Source organism: Halichoerus grypus, chromosome 3, assembly GCF_964656455.1.
Source record: "Halichoerus grypus chromosome 3, mHalGry1.hap1.1, whole genome shotgun sequence".
Taxonomy (NCBI): Eukaryota; Metazoa; Chordata; class Mammalia; order Carnivora; family Phocidae; genus Halichoerus; species Halichoerus grypus.
This window is the reverse complement of record NC_135714.1, coordinates 35,217,251-35,231,890: the sequence shown is the minus strand read 5'-3', so window position 1 is coordinate 35,231,890 and position 14,640 is coordinate 35,217,251. Positions and strand designations below refer to the sequence as shown.

Here is a 14,640-nt window from a genome sequence, read left to right as displayed (position 1 = left end):
TTTTTCTCTAGTTCTTTAAGGTGTAGAGTTAGTTGGTGAATTCGGGATTTTTCCAATTTTTTGAGTGAGGCTTGGATGGCTATGTATTTCCCCCTTAGGACCGCCTTTGCAGTATCCCATAGGTTTTGGACCGATGTGTTTTCATTCTCATTGATTTCCATGAATTGTTTAAGTTCTTCTCTGATTTCCTGGTTGACCCAAACATTCTTGAGCAGAGTGGTCTTTAGCTTCCAAGTGTTTGAATTTCTGCTAAATTTTTTCTTGTGATTGAGTTCCAGTTTTAAAGCATTATGGTCTGAGAATAGGCAGGGAATAATCTCAATCTTTTGGTATCGGTTGAGACCTGATTTGTGACCCAGTATGTGGTCTATTCTGGAGAAAGATCCATGTGTGCTTGAGAAGAATGAGTATTCTGTTGTTTTAGGGTGGAATGTTCTATAAATATCTATGAGGTCCATCTGGTCCAATGTATCATTCAAAGCTCTTGTTTCCTTGTTGATTTTCTGCTTAGACGATCTGTCCATTGCTGAGAGTGGAGTATTGAGGTCTCCTACAATTAACGTATTGTTATCAATATGGCTCTTTGTTTTGGTTAACAGTTGGCTTATGTAGATGGCTGCTCCCATGTTGGGGGCATAGATATTTACAATTGTTAGATCTTCTTGTTGGATAGACCCTTTAAGAATGATATAGTGTCCTTCTCTGTCTCTAACTACAGACTTTAGTTTAAAATCTAATTTGTCTGATATAAGAATTGCTACCCCAGCTTTCTTTTGAGGTCCGCTGGAATGGAAGATGGATCTCCATCCCTTCACTTTCAGTCTGGATGTATCTTTAGGTTCAAAATGAGCCTCTTGTAGACAGCATATGGATGGGTCCTGTCTTTTTATCCAATCTGCAACCCTGTGCCGTTTTATGGGAGCGTTTAGGCCATTCACATTGAGAGTGATTATTGAAAGATATGAATTAATTGTCATCATGTTGCCTGTGAAGATGTTGTTTTTATAGACTGTCCCTGTAAATTTCTGTTGTATATCACTCTTGGGGTCTTTCTCCTTTTATAGAACCCCCCTTAATATTTCTTGCAGGGCCAGCTTAGTGGTCACATATTCTTTCAGTTTCTGCCGGTCGTGGAAGCTCTGCATCTCTCCATCCATTCTAAATGAAAGCCTTGCCAGATAAAGTATTCTTTGCTGCATGTTCTTCCCGTTTAGTACCCTGAATATGTCTTGCCAGGCCTTTCTGGCTTGCCAGGTCTCTGTGGATAGGTCTAACGTTATTCTGATGTTCCTCCCTCTGTACGTAAGGAATCTCTTCCCCCTAACTGCCCTTAAGATGGTTTCCTTGGTTCTAAGATTTGCAAGTTTTACTATTACATGCCAGGGTGTTGGCCCGTTTTCCTTGATCTTAGGAGGGGTCCTTTCTGCCTCTAGGATGCGAATGTTTGTTTCATTCCCCAGATTAGGGAAGTTCTCAGCTCTGATTTGCTCAAGTATATCTTCTAGTCCTCTCTCTCTCTCCACTCCCTCCGGGATTCCAATTATTCTGACATTGGAACGCTTCATGGTGTCACTTATTTCTCTGATTCTATTTTCATGGATTCTGAGTTGTTTTTCCCTGGCCTCCTCTTTTCCCTTTTTATCTATTATATTGTCTTCCAGGTTGCTTATTCGTTCTTCTGCCTCAGTTACCCTAGCTGTTAGATTGGATCTCATTGATAGCATTTTTAAGTTCTGCCAATTCAGCTTTCATTTCTGCCCTTAGAGACTCTATGTTGCCATTAATTGATTTCTCCATTCTAGCCATTGTCTTCACAATTGCTAGCCTGAATTCCATCTCCGACATCTTGGTTATATCTGCATCCATTTGTAAATCTGCAGCATAAGTCATAATCTCTGAGTCTTTTCTATTTTGGGGGCTCCTCCTCCTAGTCATTCTGTTGATGGGTGTTTGAGGGAATGTATAGAGTCCAAATTATTGACCAGAACCCAAGCAAGATGCCCTGTTTTCTTGGGACCTAAGGGTTGCTGGCCTCTTGTTTTCCCAGCCTGTCTTCTGCGGGAGGGGCCTGCCGCGCTGTTACTCAGGGAACCCTGTTTGGGCGGAGTTGCCCTGCGCCCCTGTGGTGGGGGATGGGCTCAGCAGGAATCAGTCTCTGGGGCTTTTGTTCTCTGGCGTCTTTCCCTGGCGGCTTTCCGCGTCTCTTCCGCAAGTCAGAGCAGAAGAGACCGTTTCCAACCCTCTGCCTCAGAGCAGAGAGATCACAGTTTGTTCTTTAGTGAGCTCTCCAGGCCACACCGTCTCCGTTTCTGTCCGTGCTGCTATAAACTGCAGCAGCCTGGGTTGTCCGCCCCTCCGCAGCGCTCCCAGTCCTGCCTCCAGGTCGGGGCACGTCTCTGCCCTTTGTCCTTTTAAAACTGCCAGCCACTCCCAGTTCGTGTGCACACAACTCCGCAGCTCTGGGTTTCTGCCCCGGGGGCTGCAGTTCGCAGGCGCAACCCCGCCGCTCTGGGTTTCCGTCCCGGGGGCTGCCCTAAAGTCCTTTCCCCGCCACGCCACCGGTCTGTGAGTCTGTGCCCGTCCGCAGCACAGGAGGCTATCACTCACCGGCAGTGTAGGATCCCCACAGCCAGGAACCCTCCCGCTGTCGTTTATCCTCCGATATCTGCCCGCAGAATCACGGCTCCCCACTTCGTACCTCGAAACCAACCGCCTGCGATATTCTGCTTGTAGAGATCCAGATCTTCTTACATCTCAGGCTGGTTTCGTGGGTGCTCAGAGTGGTCTGGTAGATATCCAGCTCAATTCCGGGGACCAGTTGAAAGGGTCCCCTACTCCTCTGCCATCTTTCTAAGCAGTCCAAAGTCATATGCTTAACCAACTGAGTCACCCAGGTGCTCTGCAATTTTGATTTGTTTCACCCAAGAGTCTTTTAATGGCAAAGTTTGTTGTGTTTATATTTTAGTTATTAATGTCTACTCGTTTGCTTCATGTTAAATACTGTGGCTTGTATCATTTTGGGAGTTCGGAATTTATTGAGTTGTTCTTGTTATATGATAATACATAGCAAAATATTATAAATGGTACCTAGTAGCTTGGAAACAAAGATAATATCCTCTATTTGTTGGAATAGAAGTCTATATATTCTATGTGTGGTTGCATAGACTAGTATACGTGTGTCTATAGGATTTTATTTGTATTCCCAATGGTTTTAATATGTGTTATATTTTTAATCAATTAAAAATCCCTTTTCTCCTATAAAAATAAAAAAAGATACCTTAGAAATAAAAAAAAACACATGCTTCATCTCTCTCATTTTTTAATCTATAAAATGGGAGTTCAAATACAATCCCTTGTCCCAAATCAGATAAACTATCTTCACAGTCTCTGTGTCAACAAATATTCCTTTCCTCTCTCTGAAGATGATGCCTCAGTTTCAGAGCCACCTTCTTCCCAGTGATTCTGTCATCCTTCTTTGAACTCTTCCGACAGTTATAATATTTACTACGCTAATGGTACATACATTATCTTCTCATATGTACCCATTTTCACTGCCACTTCCAAAACTATAAGAGCAAAGAGTTTGCCTTTGCTTTTCTATGCCTCAAAACACTTTATGCAATATTGTGATCACAGTAGATGCTCAATAAACAAAAATAAGAGCCAACATTTACTGAGTATTTACTAGAAGTCAGGCCCTGAGCTAAGAGTCTTACAGTAACCTTCACAATGGATGAAACAGTGTTTTACTTATCCAAACATGGTGACTTAAAGCAACAATTATTATTATACTTTATGATTTTGTGGGTCAGAAATCGAGGCAGAACTTAGCTGGGTGAAACTTCTCCATGATGTCGATGAAAGTCGCTCAGTGGTATCTGGCTGACAGATGGACAGGTCTGAAGGGCTCAAGATGATCACACTTTCATGTCAAGCACCTTGGTGGAGATGGATAGAAGGCTGGGCTCATCTTAGACTGTCAACTGTAGTACTTGGTGCACTAAGGATATTAAGACTTCTTACATGGATGTACAGAGCTCCAAGAGCAAGTGTTCCTACAAGCAAGATGGTAGCCCCATGACCTTCATGACCTAGCCCTTGGAAGTCCCATTGTGTCAACTCACTGTATTCTATTGGACAAGCAGTCACAAGCCCACCCATTTCAAAGGCAGGGGACATAGACTCAATCAACTGATGGAAGTATGCCATAGAATTTTTGGCCAGGTATTAAAGTCACTAAAGATATTATCCCCGCTCTTGGGCACCTGGGTGGCTCATTCCTTAAGCGTCTGCCTTCGGCTCAGGTCATGATCCCAGGGTCCTGGGGTCGAGCCCTGCATCAGGCTCCCTGCTCCGCGGGAAGCCTGCTTCTCCCTCTCCCACTCCCCCTGCTTGTGTTCCCTCTCTTGCTGTGTCTCTCTCTCTGTCAAATAAATAGAATCTTAAAAAAAAAAAATAATATTATCCCCACTCTAAAAAATGTAAATTTGGACTTACAGAGAGATTGAGTAACTTGCCTTATGTCATGCAGCAAGGCAATGGTGTGAACATCTGAGGAGGATGTCCATCAATTATACCCCCAGACAGCAACCCTGCGGTATCTGCATTACTTGTTTAATTAAGATACTTTATGTTGAAATATTTTAATGCTCTTCAAAGAACTCACAGTATATAAAGAGAGAGCTGCCTCTTATAGCCCATATATTCCTTAAACAGATACTCCCACAAGTCTGAGCATATAGTTTACAGTAGAGGGAAGATTTATCACTTTGCCAGAGCTAGCATATGGTTATGACACATTTATAGGAGTGATTGAAATGATTTGGAAAGATGTGTCTAAGTTGCATCACATCACCTAAGATTATGAGGCAACCTAAAAGGAAGACTGATTTAGAGGCATTATGGCTAATGTGGTTGCAGTTGAAAATTGCTCTGAATTTGCATAGACGTGCCTTGAAAAGCAAAAAGCTGCTATAGTATGACTTTTCTGGAAACTGTTTAATTAGTATGTTGAATATTAGTTCATTTAATGCATGCCCTCATGGCCAAGGTGTGTGTGCGCGCGTGTGTGTGTGTGTGCGCCTGTGTGCACATTCAAGTGTGTGTGCAAATGTACATGTGTGTTTCTGGCAGGAGATGAGGGTAGGGGCTGGTAGAGACAATAGTAACACATTATTCTGAACACATTACTTTGTACAAAAATGACCCTGTCTGTGGGGAATTCTGGCAACATGAGTGACTTAGATGTAGAGTAGCAACATGGAAGTGGCAAAAATACAGACGATGGTGGCACTGAGAATTCTATTTCTGATGTGAAATCGACTAAAGCATTGAGGGGCATGGTAATAAGGCAGTGTAATGCAGTAATGAGGCAGTAGGGCTCCTGCAGGCTGAGCCCGGAATCCCAGATCAGACACGTCACACCAACTGAAATTTGAGCCAACTGTCCAATGCCTGTGAGCCCCAGTTTCCTTACATGCAAAGCAGAGGTGATAACACAAGAGTAATGCATTGCAGCAGAAATTATAGAGACCGCACAGACAGTGCCTAGAAATGGGTCTGGCACTTTTGGGGTATTTAATAAATGCTGTCTGATGATGGTGATTATCAGGAGACTGTAATTCTTCGTCTCCTCTGATCAAGTTCCATGAATGGCAGAAACATTGCCATCAAATTCCCGTTGTTATGTTAAGGGCATGTGAGCACAGGGCATAGCCTATATTAAGAACTCTGTAACTGTTGTGATATATAATGTATGCACGCATGAATGCATAACTGGGGCAGAGATGAGAAGAGCCAAAAATCAGGGGGTTAGGGAAGGCTGTGGCAACATCTCCAAGTGGTAAGAACACAGGCTTTGAAGAGAGACCTGCCTCAGAAGATCCGCTATGTCCATCACTGGCTGTGGGCCGCTGTGAAGACCATAATACTTCCCTCACGAGTTGTGGTGGTGGTTAAAGGAAGTACTATGTATAAAGTGCCCTGCGCAATGTATGCACAGAGAACACACTCCAACATTGATTGCCGCCCTTGGTACTACTGTTAATAATCTAGTAATGGAGCCTTCCCCATTCCTTGGGTTTCTTCCTCCACTGTGAGTTCAGTGCATTTCTGCATCCACCCAATGAGAACAAGAATTTGTAAGCCTGTTAGTTTTCATGTACATTCTGGAGATCCACAAATCTGGCTTTTTTTCCTTTTCTGCTTTAAATGTTTTGGCTCTAGGTTCATGCTAGTTCTATTGATTGCTTTAATGTCACATCTAATGTTTCTTTAACTTAATGAAGATGCTTAGCGCCACAGCAGAATGGATATAAAGACTCACACTATAATTATCAAAGCCTGTGATTTTTATCCAAAATAAAATGATTCACATTTTTCACCTCCTCCCAGAAATTGATATGTATGCTTATTTGATTTAATTTTATTTTTTGTTCTCTGTAATGGCCTGTCTCTATTAATTATACACTAAGCACATTTCTCCCCAAACTAGTAACCAGCTGTAGCATTTCGGTGTTTTCATCACCAAATGTCCAGCTCATGACTGATTCTGTAATTCAAAGACATGGCTGCATAGTCCTCTGAGCTCTGTAATGAAATGTGTTTGTTGTATTTTGTATTCTACCAAAACTTGACTCTTTCCATTATCTTTCTTTTTAAATTGCAAAAGCAATACATGCTCTGGTCTACACATGGATTACTGAACCAAAGGGAGGTGTTCTCTCATAGTGCTGTATTCCCTAAATGCACTCTATAGATTTTAACAGTTCCATTCAAATGGGAAGTCTGATTCAATCAATACCCAGAAAAGAGTTTCCCTCCTTAATGAAAATACTGCAGTACTATCTTAAAGGAATATTGTAGAGAATCTTTTGTCTATGAATTTTCTGAAAATAAGTCCATGAATAGGAAATTTATGAAAGAAAAATATAAGCAGCCAACCAACACAGGAAATAATGTTCACCTTACTACATAAAGGAGGAAAAATACCTTTTTTCCCATCCCCTCCCCCCCCCCCCCCCCCGCCAGGTCCTCCAGCTAGGGCTCTTTAATTGGACTCATAGTACACTGAAGAAGAGAAGAAAATCATACAAATGTTACTGAATATGTATGTTACTTCACATAGGGCCCCTCATAAAATGAAGACCCAAAGAAATGGTTAATCCTGAGTGCTTTTATACCATGTTTGATGCAAAAAGTCATGGCAAAATGTGATAGAACAAAGGGGTATGAGCTAAAGGTAATAAACGTGGTGAAACTTAAAAAGGCCCACCCATTCGGATTCCTCTAGGCGTCCCTCCCTCAGGCTTCAGAGATCAGGATGTTCCCTTCTTTCCTCAGATACAGGGAGGGCACCTCTCACAACAGGGTCTTAGGAGAAAGGGGGAGACCAGAGAGTCCTTCCGGCATTTGCCGTTTTCTCAAATTCCTTCAGCTTGGAATATTCAGCATGCCATATAGTGGGGTAGTGTGTTCTGAACCCAAACACTACCAATAAATAAGAATATAACCTGCAGCTATCTAGTGCTTCCTGCATACAAGTTCTGTTCTAGGAGACTTGCACATATTGATTCATTCAATTCTCATAACCACCCTATACATAGATGCCACCCAGATTCAACACAGGTCAACCAGAGACCATGCTATAGTCTAAAACACTATGCTCAGAAGAAATGTATGTAAAGCAACATAAAATACTAAACTGCACCTACCAGACTGACCAAAGATTTCTGCTTAGGCGATGACTCAAGGATCATAAAAATGTAGTGAAACAAACTTCCTTGTAATGTGATGTGAAAATACAGATTGGTACATCCTTTCTCTAAGCTAAGTAAGTGCCTCCGTAAGTTTACACCTTTTAATCCATGAATTATGCTTTTAGAAATCTGTCCTTAAGAAAATTCTGGGATGAATTGAAAATTCTTTGGTGATTCTGGGGGCCTTTGAGTCCAGCTGCTCAGATTGGGTTCTAGCTCCACCGATTGCCAGGTGTGTAGACTTGGGAAGTTAGCCAGGTTCTCTGTGGCTCAGTTTCCCCTACTATAAAATGAACATCATCATATTACCCATCTCTAAGGTCTGCTGGAAGGATTCATGTCCTTAACACATGTAAAGTGGTAAGAAAGGTACCTGCCACATAGTTGGCGCCACATAAATACTAGCTATTCTATACACTGCCTTACAATTTATAACAGGAAAAACTGTGAACTCCTAAATGCCCTAAAATTTATAAATAGTTACATACACTGGCTCATTCTTAAATGTTACATTCTATACAATGGAATAGTACATAGCTATTTAAAACATTTCTAAATATTTATTGATAAAATGCTTATGAAATAGTACTATTTGCAAAAAAAGGAAACATTTTAAACAGGGCAAAATTTCAATTACTTACATAAATATGTTTGTGTGTTTATATGCACAAAAAGTTTTGATAAATATGCATCAAAATTTTTAAATCCTGGAAATTTTTGTGGTGTAACATGCATATGTGCCTTTTTCTTCTAGAGGTTCAACAGTATTCTTCTTCTTTGTATAAATATTTTTAATCACTTTTTTTTTGAGAGAGAGAGAAAAAGAGAGAGAGAGAGACAGTGCATGCCGGGGGCAGGGCAGAGGGAGAGAATCTTAAAGCAGGCTCTGCACTAAGCACAGAGCCTGATGCAGGGCTCGATCTCACGACTCTGAGATTGTGACCTGAGTTGAAATCAAGAACCACCCAGGTGCCCCAGTACTAGTCTTGATATTGCAAAACTAATGCTTATGATCAAAAGCTCATTTCTCTACCTACAAGTTATAAAGTGAATTTACATAAACCTTCGAGCTAAACTCTGAGACTGTCCACCACAAACATCCCTGCAGGACTGTGTGCAGGCATTTCCTTTCTTCCTGAAGGGACAAAGAATGGGGTCATTACCTCTGAGTGAGGCAGGACAATCAGACACTTCAGACGGAGCCAATTTTTAGATTCCTCTGTTAATCACTTCACTTTGAGAATGATTTCGGCATAAAATCTGAGAAAAAGAAAGAACACTCTTTCTTAGGGGCTTCTGGAAGCGATGCTGGTTTGCATTACAAACTGAAAAGAGGAAACAAAAAAAAAAGCAGTGTAATGACCAAAACTGCCAAAGCATTAATAAGGAAAAACAGGCAATATGTTAGTAGAACTTGAATTTAACTTTTAAAAAAATGTATGCATTTAAAGATTTAATAAAACAGTAAATTTGAAAGCAGATGGCCATGAAGGGCAGTGTTGTTCATTAAATATCTACTTTCTAATTCAGATTTCAGGACATTTCATGGAGTTTTAGTGAACACAATCACTTGAATTTGATAGCGTCTCAGCTCTTATCACAAGAAGGGCTGTCATTTCCTGTATTATTGAAATACTTATTAAGTTATAAAACATTCTCTTCAAACTTTTGCAGAGTATTTCAACTCCAAGCTGGTCACCTGTGTTTTACACTGTTACTAACAGCATTCTGTAAATATCTGTCAAAGTTTTATATGAAGGTGGCAGAATGCAAATTTTGAAAGGCAATACAAACCTGCAAAATATAACTGGGCCATCAAGAAGAAAAAATTGTTGGCAACATATACAGGAAATCCATTTTGCAATCAACCTGGGTTTTATCAAGGTTCTGTTTGCTTTACAAATACTGATGAAGTAGAAATCTGAGAGGTGATTGAGGTTATTTACTAAGTAATCATCTGATGTCCGGGTGGTTAAGTAGGTGGCATTAGTTAGAGTTAATGCAAAAGGAACTCCAACAACTCAACACACATGCTTCTTTTATCTATAGATGATGAAAGAAGAAAACACCGCTTTCACTTATTTAATGTACCAATCAACCCAACACAAAATAAATAGCAAGGCAATTGATTTCTGTTTGTCTTTAGAACTTTTTTAGGAGCAGGCATGAAAAATCTGATTACTCAGTCTTGCCCATACAGGTGGAGAGAAGACATTTGTGATTTACAAAACAAAAAACAAAACAAAAAAAGCAGCCCTGAACAGGTTTCATGAGCAAAAAGAGAAGAAGTGAGTATCTCCTCACCTAGAGCTGCAGTTGAAGCTAGAATGGAAAAGAAAGGAGCAACTGCCCAATTGGCCAGGGGGTTGATGGCAAAAGGATCCTACGTGACCCCAAGAAACCCATCTCTGTCCAGCATCTGGTCACCAGATGTATAGACTAAAAAACCTGATTAAAAAAAAAAAACAACTACTTATCAATTTCTCTTGTAATAACAGTGATGTATTAAAGAGAACTAAAATTAACTATAATTTTCAACATTACTGTTGATATTATATCCTTCCTCCAAGGCTTTTCTCGATGCACAAGCCCTTTTACAGACGATATGCTACTTTCATGTGCTAGGTAGCCTCCAGGGTTATGCATAATTTTAGTTAAAATTTAATGCATTCATTTGATAGTCAAAGGTATGGCCTTTGGAATGAGACAAACCTGGATTAAAATCCAGTAGTTTGGAACAAAGTACTTAAACTCTCCACAGTTTACTTTCCGCCATGATAAAATGTGTAAAATATCTTCTTACGGATCAAGATTCAGTGAAAATTTGATGAAACAAGGTACTTAAAGCCCTGCATACAGGATAGATACTTATCTGTAAATTAACAACAGTTATTTTTACTTTGTATGTGTTTTAAAATTAGCAGTGTAAACAACTCAGGCGTTCCTTTGTGCTAATCTTTGGAAACTGGATTCCGGCATTTCCAGCGTGTATCCTGACCAAAGATTGCTGACGCACACTTCCTCAGCATTCCCAGGCCCACTCGTTGACTCAGCGTCAAATCAGTTGCCATTATTTGGAAATAACCTAAAAACAACCCATTATTTTATTTTATTTTATTTTTAAAGATTTTAAAATTTGACAGAGAGAGACACAGCAAGAGAGGGAACACAAGCAGGGGGAGTGGGAGAGGGAGAAGCAGGCTTCCCGCTGAGCAGGGAGCCCGATGCGGGGCTCGATCCCAGGACCCTAGGATCATGACCTGAGCCGGAGGCAGACGCTTAATGACCGAGCCACCCAGGCGCCCCACAACCCATCATTTTAAGTACAGATAGCTAACAAATGCATCTTTATTTGCAGATGCCCTGTTTAGTATGACCTGTGGAGATACAGCATTCGCATGGTGACTACGGTAGCGGGGTGGGTAGAGGGGGTGGGATCCGCACTCTACATCCTACTAGCCATATGCCCCTAGACCAATCACTTCACTTCGCTTGCTCTCAGTTGATTCAGCTGCCCAATAATAAATAAGCTTAAAACAGTGTCTAGCAGCATTAGGTAATTTGTAAGTAATATCAGCTATCATACAGAGTGCTTTGTGGGATTCGTATCCTGAGAAGCACTTATTGTTTGAAGATTGTCTTAGTACCGCCGTGAGACTGAGAGCTAGGCCTACAAAGATGGTTTTCATACTTCCCCTTTGCCATCCATGAGGGCTCCTCTCCCAGTCCCTAGGCACCTGGCTGCAGCCATGCCTGATAGTCCAAACAGATGCACTAATATTCTGTGAAGGAGAGGGGCATTTCTTCCCATGAATATCTGTTTATTAGCAAAGAAAACCTTTGCCAGAAGCCCTCACCAGGCAGCCCCTCAGATCCCACTGGCCAAAGCTGGATTGCACACCTAGGCCTAAACTAGTCACTGGCAAGAGGAATGACATCACCAAGAATGACCTGGACTAATAATGGCTCATCCTCCAGAATATGGTAGAATGGAACACTTAAAATTGGGGGGGTGGGGAGGGCCGGGAAGGATCTTCCAAGAAAAGGAATTAGGGGATGGGGGAAGGAGGCAAGGAGAATGGCTTTTATAGGCGATCCATGAAATCTAACACCAAATCCTTTCTCCGTAATTTTTACCATATTTTAAGCACATACTGTATACCAGACACTTGCTTTGTGTGGATTGTAATTCTCTTAACAATCCATGCCAGTATGGCCTCTGTCCCCATTGCTCTCGTGAAGGGCTCTTGTCTTGAGTCACTTCTCTATCCTTATACTTACCACTCAGTAGCAACAAATACAGTTAACCCCTCCCTGGACATATCAAAATGTTCTTGTGTTTTCCCTCTGCTATCTCCTCCTTTTCCAACTCTTCAGCTGACCCCTTCTGGTCAATATGTCATCTAAATGCTGGAGTGCCCCACGGCTCATACTGGACCATTTCTGTTCTCTGTTCATTCTTTCTCCTTGAGTCATCTCTTCCAGCAAACTAATGAGTACCAAATTCATGTCTCTAGCCCAGAGCTCTGCCCAGAGCTCCAGGTTGCATATTCTACTTCTTGTTCCTATATACATATTTGATATCTCTACTTGGATCCTAACATACAACTTGAACTTAACATATCCAAATTGGAACTCTTAGTTTCTTTGCCCAAACCAGTTTCTTCTAAAGTCTTGCCTCATTTGATTGATTCTTCTTGTCAAACCAAAAACCCAGGAACTATCCCAGATTTCTCCCTTGAGCCCCTCACATTCAACCAATCAGCAAGTTTTATCATTTCTACCTTCAAAATTTATCCCAAATCCATCTTTTTATCTCCATTTCCATTGCTATTTCTTCACTAGTCCCAGCCACCACATCTTACCTAGAATACAGCTAAAGCTTCCTACTTGTTCTTCCTGCTATCATTCTTAACATCTGTGACATAGTCCATTTTCTACGGAGCAGTTAGCTTTTAAAAATACAGATCGAGGGTGCCTGGGTGGCTCAGTCGTTAAGCGTCTGCCTTCGGCTCAGGTCATGATCCCAGGGTCCTGGGATCGAGTCCCACATCGGGCTCCCTGCTCGACAGGAAGCCGCTTCTCCCTCTCCCGCTCCCCCTGCTTGTGTTCCTGCTCTCGCTGTCTCTCTCTGTCAAATAAATAAATAAAATCTTAAAAAAAAAAAAAAATACAGATCAAACTGTGTAATTACACTTCTTACAAGATTTCCACAGCACTTAGAGAACAGCCAAATCCTTACAATGGTTCAAACACATTACCTGATTGGGACCTTGCCATGCTGTAACGCCAGTCTTTTGTTTTTAAAACACTCTGTCCTACTTCAGTGCCTTTGCATTTTCTACTCCCCAGCATAGAACACTCTCGCCCTCATCCCCCACAAGGCTAGTGCCATTTTATCATTTAGGTCAGCCTCATCCTCAGGAAAGCCTGCCCTGATCACCCTGTCTGACGGAGGGCTACCTCTATCTGCCAAGGCATTCTTACTGTTGTATCCTAAATAACACTTAGGACTATCAGAACTGGCTTATTTAATTATTTATTGTCTGCCTTCCCTGACTAGAAGGCAAGCTTCATGAGGACAGGGACTTTGTGTATCTTATTCAACACTGTATCCCAACATTTAGAATAGTGCCTAGCACACAGTAGCTACTCAGTAAAACTTGTGAAGTGAATAAATGATACTCTAGAAGGTAAATATTTTCCCCCAATGTACAGATATTGAAATTGAGACTCAAAGGGGTTTAAAATTTCTGTCCAAGGTCACTCAGCTTATTGCAGGCAAGTCGCATTTTAACACTATGAGTGTCAAAACGTAATTGGTGTTCTTTCCACGACACTACTGAAGGATGGTTGGAAGAAAGGCAGGCAGGGACAAGGGGCCCCAGCAATAAGAGGAAACCACCTTTAAAAGGATTTTACACCACCCTGGAAGGAGCCCTCTACCCTTTCCCATGTGACAGATAGATGATAAAAACCTGATTGAGTGACAGGCACAGGGAGGGTTAATCAGATTAAAACAGCCCATGCCCACAAGCCCATAAAAACCCCTAGATCTAAACGCCAAATCGCAACCCTCTCGGGTCCCCTCCCTCTTCAGGAGCTTTGTACTATCGCTCAATAAACTTTACTATCGCTCAATAAACTTTGCTTGGCTGCCCCCCAGTCTTCTTCTGGTCTACGTCTTCACTCTTCTAAGCCATGTGACCAAGAACCTCGGACACCGAAGGAAAAGAAATCCTGTAAGAACGCCACTGAGAATTTAGATAACTTGTTTAGATCCAACATGAACAATCTCTTCTAACTACTCTAGCAATTTCTTAACGCAATCAACGTTGGAATATTGCTGCATCGGTAGCAACAGTTTATTATACAAACAGGTAAGAGTTAGGACCTAGAACGTTGAGGTTAGTGAACCTGCTGACACAAGAAATCCAGGACTTGTGACTTCAATCAAATGTTATCCCTAAGTAAACAGAGATGAAATGCAATGGTGTTATACACTGAGGATCAGAGAGGATATGTCAAACTTTACAAAACACTGTAAATCACTGTAAAATTTACATTTTTTTTAAAACCAGAAGCCCCCGCTTAAACCCAAATTATGGGAGTGTTTTTCTTTCTTATAAATAACATTTTGAATTTATGAAGCCTATTTTTATCTCCTTATGTCTATAAGGCTTCCTTTTATTTCTTCTAAAACTGGAGGGCGAGTTACAAAAAATCCAGTCCATCAAAACACACATTTACCAAGCACATTTATCTCGGCTGAGGGCTGTGCCTGCTCTGGGATCAAAAGCCTGTGGTGATTTATGAACCGTTAAAGTCTTAGAAATATCAGTTGAACTCAGTGCAAATCTGAGAGTCTAGAAGCTCATCCAGT

The 14,640-nt window shown here is 41.3% G+C and overlaps 1 protein-coding gene across 5 annotated transcripts in view; it reads right to left on the bottom strand.

The window, feature by feature from the left end:
* Positions 1–14,640, bottom strand: part of LOC118526002 (glutaredoxin domain-containing cysteine-rich protein 1) — a 308,805-nt gene that overhangs the window by 176,028 nt on the left and 118,137 nt on the right. For 2 of the 5 annotated variants that reach the window (XR_013446329.1, XR_013446330.1), the window contains exon 5: positions 8,921–9,017. The exons of 2 other annotated variants lie outside the window; for them this stretch is intronic. The gene's annotated coding sequence lies outside the window, so the exon portion shown is untranslated. Of the gene's footprint in view, positions 1–3,106; positions 4,056–8,920; positions 9,018–14,640 lie in introns of those variants that run through there. One more of the 5 variants, XR_013446331.1, reaches the window with a different exon arrangement.